Genomic DNA, 9562 nt, shown 5'->3' with positions numbered 1-9562 from the left:
ATGACCAGCTCCTAGATCCTAGTGTCATATCTCGAGTACTTCCCTGAGTGCAGACTATGAATCATTCGCACACACCCTCGTTGCGAATGAGTCAGCCTACCACTATAGTTTAGTCACGCTATTTTGGAGAGAAGAGTAACAAAAGAGAGCCTTCAAGGTAAGCGAATTTGTTATACTAGGACTGAAGAATGAGGTTTATTTGGTTAGTTACAAATGAGGACCCGTCTTCTTTATGTAGACCTAAGATCCTTTTAGCTACCTTACATGGATAGTTAAAATAAGGCTTACGATGTCATCCTGCGGCTGAGAAAACTTTAGAAACCATCTAGATAATCCTACTAGTCTCTACAATACATTCTTTTACCACTCTAGAATTTTCTATACACGTAGGAACCTCTTAACCTACAAAATATGCCAAAATGCCTAATTTCATGGAATAGCCTCCTTGAAATTTCTGGTATATCCGTAACGTCAATCAACAGATGAAGATTGATGCCCTGTGGGTTGCCAATGAACCAAGTGTATTTTTTCCATATATGAGTTTTAGTATTTTGTTTCTTTTAAAAAAATTACTTCTAACTATGATAGAAATCATCTTGTATGATTAAAAATAGATTATTTTTAGTATATTTTTTTTACTTCAAATAGTTTCCAGTACTGTTGAACTTTGACTCTTGAATAGGGTTGAGTTTGATTTTTTAATTCTTTCTAAGTTCATATTTGATGCAGACTTCACTAAAATATTATAAGTTTTCTTATTTTCTTATGTAATCAAGATTCATACCACATTGAGGAGATGATGTTCTTTCTCTTTTCATTCTCGCGGCCTTTCTAGGGTCACCATCCCTTCTAAACCCTAGAGAGAACTCTCTCATTCTAGATTTACTTCAAACCCATCTCCAAAAACCCATCTCAAACCCCCTTCACAAATCCAACACTAAACCCATTTCATTTTTCCAAAATATTTTCATCAACAATCCATTTCCTTTCCAAGGGAAGTGGCATTCCTAGCAAATGTTGCCTTCTTCTCCATTCTGTGATTCTTTCCCTCATGGGGAAAAAGCACCCCTACCCTCGTCCGACCCAGAAGAATAGAAGCTTAACACATGGATAATTAGTAGTTTATTTTGAGTCAGTTAGGACTATTTTCATGTATTGAAGGATAATTAGAACTTTTGCTTGACTAGGTTATATTTCCCTTGCATTTGGAATATCTATGCTGAAATCCATATTGTAGGATGTAACTAGCCATACTACTGACACTTTGAATCCAATATGTATGTATGGATTGCCTTGAAATTTTCTTGTTGCCTTGTGAATGCTTGTATGTATCATTGCCTTACTGCATCCTTGTTAACGTTATTAGCACTTCAAACCACCAAAATACTTTAAAACTTTCGACTATTCCTTCATTCTTGAAATTTATGAAACTAAAGTACAGTCTACTCCTAACCCACTAGACATGAGATCGAGTTGGTGATATACATCTAAGATTTTATACTACTAGAAACCTTTTTAGGATAATCATTTGGCCATAAGCACCGTAGGAGATTTAAATCACTAAGTTAGACAAGAATTAAAATGAGAACTCTCTCGGACCAAGACCCAAAGGATAACCTTATAAATAGAAGATTTAAACATTCCAATAATGGCCGTTTCCTAAACATTTAGATTGATCGGACTACGGAATTACGGAAGTATACACCTGTGAAGCATTCGTGGCTTGACTTAATTCTCAATCCTGGGCGACTACCAATGGACTCACTGCTTTAACCGAGCAGAAGACCAGGATCTACCGGGACGAAGAAGGGATATGATGAGCCTTTTACCCTGGTCAGGTAGATGATTAACGTATCGAGTTCAAGCTTACTACAACCGTCTCTCCGTATTGGTCTACCATTGAAAACAAATATTTTTACTCTAGATAGAGGAAAACCATCGCCATGAATCTAAATCTTTATAAATAAATTTTAGTAAACTACCAGGGTGAAAAAGTTTTAAGGGGGGTAGACTAAAATGAGCCAGCCTATCATAGATAGTATATACCCAACCGTGCATATAAACTTGAAATCAACAAACCTGGGTAAATGAAATAATGAAGCCTTTACTTACTACCCTTAGGTAATTTCGGAGACGAAATTATTTTTAAGGGGGGTAGATTGTAACATCCTTAATTTTCACTATTCTGGATTTCCAAAAATCTATCAATTTTTATTTTTATTTTATTTAATTAACTTATAACATCACTTAATGACCATTAGCACTCAATGATATTTCAAACACGGGTGGAACTAGTAAAGAACCGTACCAGTTCGATTAATCAGCCGTAGGAAGCTAATGAATCTGCCCAATCACTTGAATATAAAGTGTAGTGTAACGTCCCACCCAACCAGAACAGTGTCCTGGGGCATCCATGTAGGATTTACCACAAGACTGTTCATTTAAGTCACTCATAGTGAGGTATTACAAATAAGTTAGACTAAGATTAACTCAATTGAATAGACCAGACGAGCCTTGATAGAACCTGATGCGGGCCTCCAAGCCAGATGGCCGTTTATACTTAGCGACAATCCGTGCGGGCTATACCGCGACATGGGAAGGTCAGAAAATTATAAAAATTCAAAGGAGCATAGATCTCACTGGGCTTGGGGACCATCGCGGACCACGGGCCCAGTGAACACCCAGAAGTGGAATCTGGCACTTGCCAGATGCGCCCCACCAATGCCAGAATTGGAATCTGACACGGGTAAATGAAACGGAGATTTTAGGCATTTCAACCGTCGATTTTTTTTCAAATTTATGGTAAAGGTCTAATGTATTTTTCTACGCCCGCCCATAAAATCTGGGTCCCGATCGTGGCACGGTGACCGTTGATCGCGAATCAGACCCGTGCGACCAAACCCCATATCTGATCATCCCCAAATTTTACATGGCCCTTCATCGGGCTATGAAGCACCTATCTTATAAGTTTCATGGTCAGAGGGCCACCAGAACTGCCCTATTTATCCAAACAAGCTCTAAACCACTCGTTGGTGGACCACTAGTTCCAAAACTATAGAATAATGTCCGTCTCATTGGGCTTGACGACCATCGCGGGAATCAAACCTAGGTATGGTCCAGAACCGGTCAACTTAAGCCGAAGGACGACTGCATGAGAAGTACAAATACCCAAAAGGAAGGAGTTGGAACTTAAGTGAATTGAGTCGTCCACTCTTATGCAAAGTTGAGGATTTTAGACCGTCGGTTTTTGACCAAACTTTACCCATGGAGTAAGGATATTTTCCTGCTCATATCCGTATAGCCGCGGCCCTGATCAACTATCAGTGATCGTTGAACAAACTTCTTATCATATCTGTCGATCGGTGTATCCAAATGGCGAGCCGATCATATCCATACGTAGATCATCATTAGGGCTAGCTATCCTACGGTATATATTGACTTGTACACCCCATAATGGGCCCTAGAGGCTATAAAGACCCTCTCATGGGTCTAGTATACTAAAAATCCAACACTTGGGGCCATTGTCACCAAATCTGGCATTATAAAAGGGCCTCATTTGGGGCACCCCTCTCCCCATACGAATTTTCCCTAGAGAAAGGAAAGAGAGAAGAGAGAAAATGAAGAAAGAAGAGAGGAAGAAGAGAGGAAGGGAGAATGAAGGAGAGTGAAGGTGGGCCATAGATCAAAGCAGGGCCCAAGAGAGTCCCATCTTGCAAAACCCTACCTCTCCCTCAAGGAAATCCATCATCCACAACCGGGAGAAACCCTCTCCGCCGATTGGGTAGGTAAACCTCTCATCTTTTTGGAAACCCCTCATGTTGAGGGAGGTTTTGCATGAGATTCTAACATGCAAGTGCAATCTCGTAGGATTCCGGCCGATCGGCACCGGATTCGGCATTTTTAGGTCATTTTTCGAGACTTCAACAACCATAGGTGCGGACTATTATCCTTAGGTGGTCTAACGCCAATTATAGTTGGAGTTTAATGATTTTGTTTGCTTGGTATGTTGTATGGAAGAATCTAGAGGAACCTAAGGATGACATGTTGTTGGAATTGTATGAATTACATGTTTATTTCTCTTTGATGTTAATCTTGCCTCTCTCATGATCTAGTGTATGGATGATTACATGCTCATGTTTGGTTGATTTCTTTTCTCATATGTGTTGCTTCATATTGTGTATGAATCATTTGCTCTTATGTATTTGATTCCTTGAGGTATAGGAAGTGCTTAACTTCCTCACCAACCCACACCACACACATATACCTTATTCATGATATTAATAGTTTGCTTCTAGAGAAATTTGAGTTGTATGTTGAGCAACATGAGAACATGGTGTTGAATATGTTTGATGTTACATTGGTAGTTGGCATGCTATGAGTCACTATTCCTACCCTTGGGTTGGTCAGGAACATGAGGAGAGCAAAGGTGGTTCCGTTGGTAAGACCACCTTGAGGCTAAATGTTGAGGGTCGAATATTGCATATCAGACCCCGATTACTGCCTGATTTTACGTACACGATAATGTCTAATATTATAATTTAATCGTGTTTTTGTTGCAGGATGTAATAAGGAGCTTTGATTGAAAAAGAGTATTACAAGCATGGATCTAACGCTCCGAAGGCACCAGAGCAAGGAATGGACTCCAGGGGACCGAGATCGATGGATATACATGCCAGAGATCCGAGAAAAGTGAGAAACTGAAGCTTAAGTGGCCTGAAAGTTAGTCAGAATGCAAGATCACAGGGTTTCCACCATCCACTCGGCTCGAAACTTCATACGTGGCCTGAGGACCATAAATGAACCGTACACGTAAAATTTCATCCATTGGATCGCTGTGGAAGTGGCCCAACGGACATTTCAGCCCACAATTTACTGATCTGGGGCCCACCTGATCTCTGGATACGCCTCATCTTCGGTCTCGACGCCTTAAATCATGTGAAGAACCAGATGGACGGAGGAGATTTTGTACATACACCATGATGGACCCCATGTGCATTGCATGTGTACAGTCTGTAAGTGCACCAGCCGTGCACCTGTGTACTCAAAGTCGGTCAGCGCCTGCTGACCGACGGAATTCAAATTTTCCAAAAAACGCAAACAGCATTAACGCTGTTCGTCCGTCAGTTCTGCTTGTGGGCCCCACACATCATGCATATCATGAATCTGGACCGTCCAAGGTGCTCAGGAAGGGGGTATTACCTTTGCCTAGGTGGCATAAACGCAGAAGATATTGAGGGTCACAATCCAGCCGTCTGAACGGAAGATGGACGGTGGACTGAACCATCTTGTGGGACCACACCGAAATCAATCCAATCTCGTCATTCCTGAACGGTTTTTCGTCCTGAATCCACTGGACGGCTTTGATTTTCCAAAAAAACAGTGAAGTGGGCCCCACCATCGTCACAGCGTCAATGACGCTACTCTGTTTTGCGTTCGGAAAAGCCAGGATTTTCGTGCGGTTCTGGCCCACTATGGTTGATCAGAGGTATGATCCAAACCATCCATCGTGTATCTCGTCCAGTGATTTCTCAAGGGATGTTATCTATTTGGAAAGAATGTGATGGAAATGGAAGTTTTTCCCAGGCGACAAAGCAAACAACAGGATTAAACTAATTACCAACCAATCAACAGTGCATGAAAGTTAGGAAGGGTACTATCATCCAACCATGCCCAGGAGACGATGGTGAACAACAGGGCCTCCTGACGTCATAAACATTAAAAGAGAAAAAGAAATATTCAAAGTCATTGCAAACCCATTGTAATTTCAGTCACAACAGACCATTAATGACTGAGAAAATATTCCTTTAATAATTAAACCACAATCAAGTTTAATTCATAATTAAATAATTAAATCAACAAATAAAGTCTCCCATCTCAATACAAGCTTCACCTCTTAGCCCTAGCTAAGAGGTTTAGCCACACATGAATGGGCTAAATAAAACAACAAAATAAAAATAAAAAGGGAAAGAAAAGAACAAGAAGGAAAGAGAGAAAACCAACTTCACATTCCTGCCGCTACTCGCTCACGTTCCAGCAGCCCTCTCTTCCCGTTTTCAGCCTCCACGTTCCAGCAGACCTGTCTTCCTCCAAGCTCCCTGACCTCTACAAGTGGATCCTCTGAATCCCTAGTTTCCTTCCTCTGAATTTCTTAAAGTTTTAGATAATTATTCCACAATTATTCCTTAAACTCTATTTGGTTTAGATCACATCTTAGTCTAGTTCTAAGTCTACTTGGTTTCAGATAACGTACAGGTTTCAGTCCCTGTGGATTCGACCTCGGTCTTACCGAGTTTATTACTACATCACAACCCTACACTTGGGGAGTGAACACATGGACTAGCAATTGTTGGACCTTCATCCTCGATTGCAGGCCCTAGGCCCAATCTAACAACCTCATACTTGCCTGGGCTCGTACGGTTTAGTCCACAAGCTGACCCACCTAGTTTGTTAACCTTATTTGCTCACATATGTATGGAAACTGGAACACCCCACCATCGTTATAGCCCATCGATACCAAATGAAATATTGATCCACAGTCTCGTGAGCTGGGCATGGTGGAATGGGACACTATGTCCGAGCTGTCGGCCTACTCTGGGGTGACGCGCCTCCCCGTAGTAACCGCGAGCGACCCCACATTCAGCACCCCCCATGTGCTTGAAGTCGGGGATGGGGGAAACCCGATGGGGTCAAGGATCGCGGGGTCTCGGCCTCACACATTGGGGGGTTTTGGCCTCGCAACTAGTTCAGGACATTTGATACGTGGGGTGTATCAGATTTCCAAATCTGCTGGATGAATGGACTTAATTAAGAACCCGGTTAATATCATCATTGCATGGCATTAGCTAGGTTGGCTACTCGGCAGTCGAGGTCACACTGAGGGAGTGTTGTCATACGCGATCGTTAGATAGAGTCGCTCGAGGGAGTGTTGTGGCGAAGGCATACATCATATCATCCTTCATGCATGCGCATTAACAAGACTAGATAGATGTTTATGATTGATTACTTTTCATTAAATTCTTATTATAATTGATGCTTTTGCAACTTAAGACTAATAGCACCCACTGAGTTGATCACTCACTCCCACTCTGGGACGGTGTTTTAAAACACCAACCAGACCCGTTCATAGATGCAGGTGATACAGATTTCGTGGAGCCTGGCGATGTGAGCCTCGAGGAGGAGGACGAGTTCCCTTACTTCCTGTTGATGAGCGGGACCCCGTCGAATCAGTAGATGGGTCTTTGGATTGCCGAGTAGCGGCTCAGATTTATTCCTTTGGTCATGTCATTCTTTTTGTGAATTTGTTGGGTGTCACCTTATGCGCCTGTTTGTATTCTTTTGGGCATGTATATATAAGTATAATTGATTTTCTTCTATTTCAGTAGACTTGTGTGGTTGTGCTTCGTATTCCAGGAAGTTCCAGAATGCGCATTTAGACTGGATTAATCGCATATTAATGAAAATTGGTTATAAGTGACCCCGGGAACTCGGGAGTCGAGCGTATGCATAACCCCTGATTTCCAGGGTGTTACAGTATATTCATCGGATTTATGTCTGTGTAGATCTTCTTTAGAGTGACATCACCTTCCTCAAGCACCTATTAGATAAAATGGTGACGAACATTAATATGTTTAGTTCTAGAATGGTATATCGAATTCTTCATCAAATTAACCGCGCTTTCGTTATTACAATTAATCGGCACGACCTCCTGCTGAAGCCCAAGTTCGTTTATCATTCCACATAACCAAACGCATTCCTTGAATGCCTCCATTACTTCCATGTACTCAGCTTCTGTTGTGGCAAGAGTAACCACATAATGAAGCTTCAGAATCCAATTGATCGCTCCACCCGCTAATACAAACGAGTAACAGGAAGTCAACCTTCTGTTGTCTACATTCCTTGTGTAATCCGAATAAACATAGCTTACAAGCTTTTCCTTTGATTTCTGAAATATCAAGACATAGTTTGCTATATTTCGTAGATAACGAAGTAGCTATTTTACTGCCTTCTATTATTGCTTGTCGAGGTTTAACATGTATCTACTCACAACGATTACATGTGAAATACCCAATTTCATAAAGACCATGACATACACCAAACTGCCAACTGCGCTTGAATATGGCACACGAGACATAACCTACTTCTCTTCATTTGTAATAGGACATTGCTCTAAAAAAAGCTTGAAGTGAGTAGCATGAGATGTGATAACTGGCTCGGCCTTGTCTATTCCAAACTTTACCAATACATTCTGAAGGTACTTCGCCTAAGATAATTGTAATATGCTCCTACGTTATATGCTCCTACGTCTATCTCTATATATATTTATACCGAGGATCTTCTTTACAACCCCTAGATTTTTCATTTTAAATGTCCTTGAGAACTGAGTTTCAATATATTAATCTTAAACATGCTTTGACTGACGTTAAGCATATCATCAACATATAATATCTATAAAATGAATCCTCCATCACTCAGTGTTTTCAAGTAAACACAGTGATCATATTTACTTTTGATATACCGCTGACTCACCATGAAAGTACCAAACTTCTTGTACCACTGCCTAAGCAACTGTTTAAGGCCGTACAACAACCTTCTCAACCTACAAATCTTATTCTTTGGCCCATTTTCTTAAGTCTTTACCTCCATCTATTCCAGCTCAAGGTTGTATTGGGCAACTGACACCAACACAAAGCTAATAGATACTTGTTTAACAATTGACGTGAATATTTCACTAAAGTTGATACATTCTTTCTGAGCATACCCCTTCGCTACCAATCGTGCCTTGTGTCTGTCATGTTTCTTCTTGTAAATTCACTTGGACCCGATTTCTTTACACCTAATAAGAAGCTTCACCAGCTCCCACATCTCATTCTTGTATAGAGAGTACATCTTGTCTTGCATCAACGCTATCCACTCATCAGCATTTGAGTTATCCAGTGCTTCCTGAAATGTAGACGAATCTCCGTCATTTATAATAAGGGTGAATGTAATGTTCGAATCATCCTTGTATCTCACTAGTAATCTGCGATATCTAAGTGTATTTATCCTCATAAGTGGATGCTCTACCTATTCTTGTACCTCTTGTTCCTACTCTACTTCAACATGTGTTTCATCCTTGTCAATTTTGACATCCATCACTGTTGATTTTTCTGATTCCTTATGTTCTACCTTACGAAATAAAGAATTGTCATTAAACCTGAAGTTATGGATGATCATAATCTTTTGTGTGACCTAGTTATACAACCCGTATCACTTCACACCATCATTATAGCCAACAAAGATACATTTCTTAGCCATTTGTTTTAGCTTATCTCTTTCAACTGATGGTACATGAGAGTAAGCATTGTAACAAAAAACTCGCTACCCTGAGTAATCAATACCATGACCACTCCAAACTTCTTATGGAATTTTACAACTCATTGGTGTAGACGGGAACTGATTCACTAAGTATTAAGTCGTGTTAATGGCCTCAATCCATAACTCCTTGTCAAACCCAGCATTGCTCAACATACTTCGGGCTCTCTCTAAAAGAGTTTGATTCATCTGTTTTGTTATACCATTATGC

This window comes from Magnolia sinica, chromosome 6 (genome assembly GCF_029962835.1).
Source record: "Magnolia sinica isolate HGM2019 chromosome 6, MsV1, whole genome shotgun sequence".
Taxonomy (NCBI): Eukaryota; Viridiplantae; Streptophyta; class Magnoliopsida; order Magnoliales; family Magnoliaceae; genus Magnolia; species Magnolia sinica.
Note: the sequence above shows the minus strand (reverse complement) of the source record.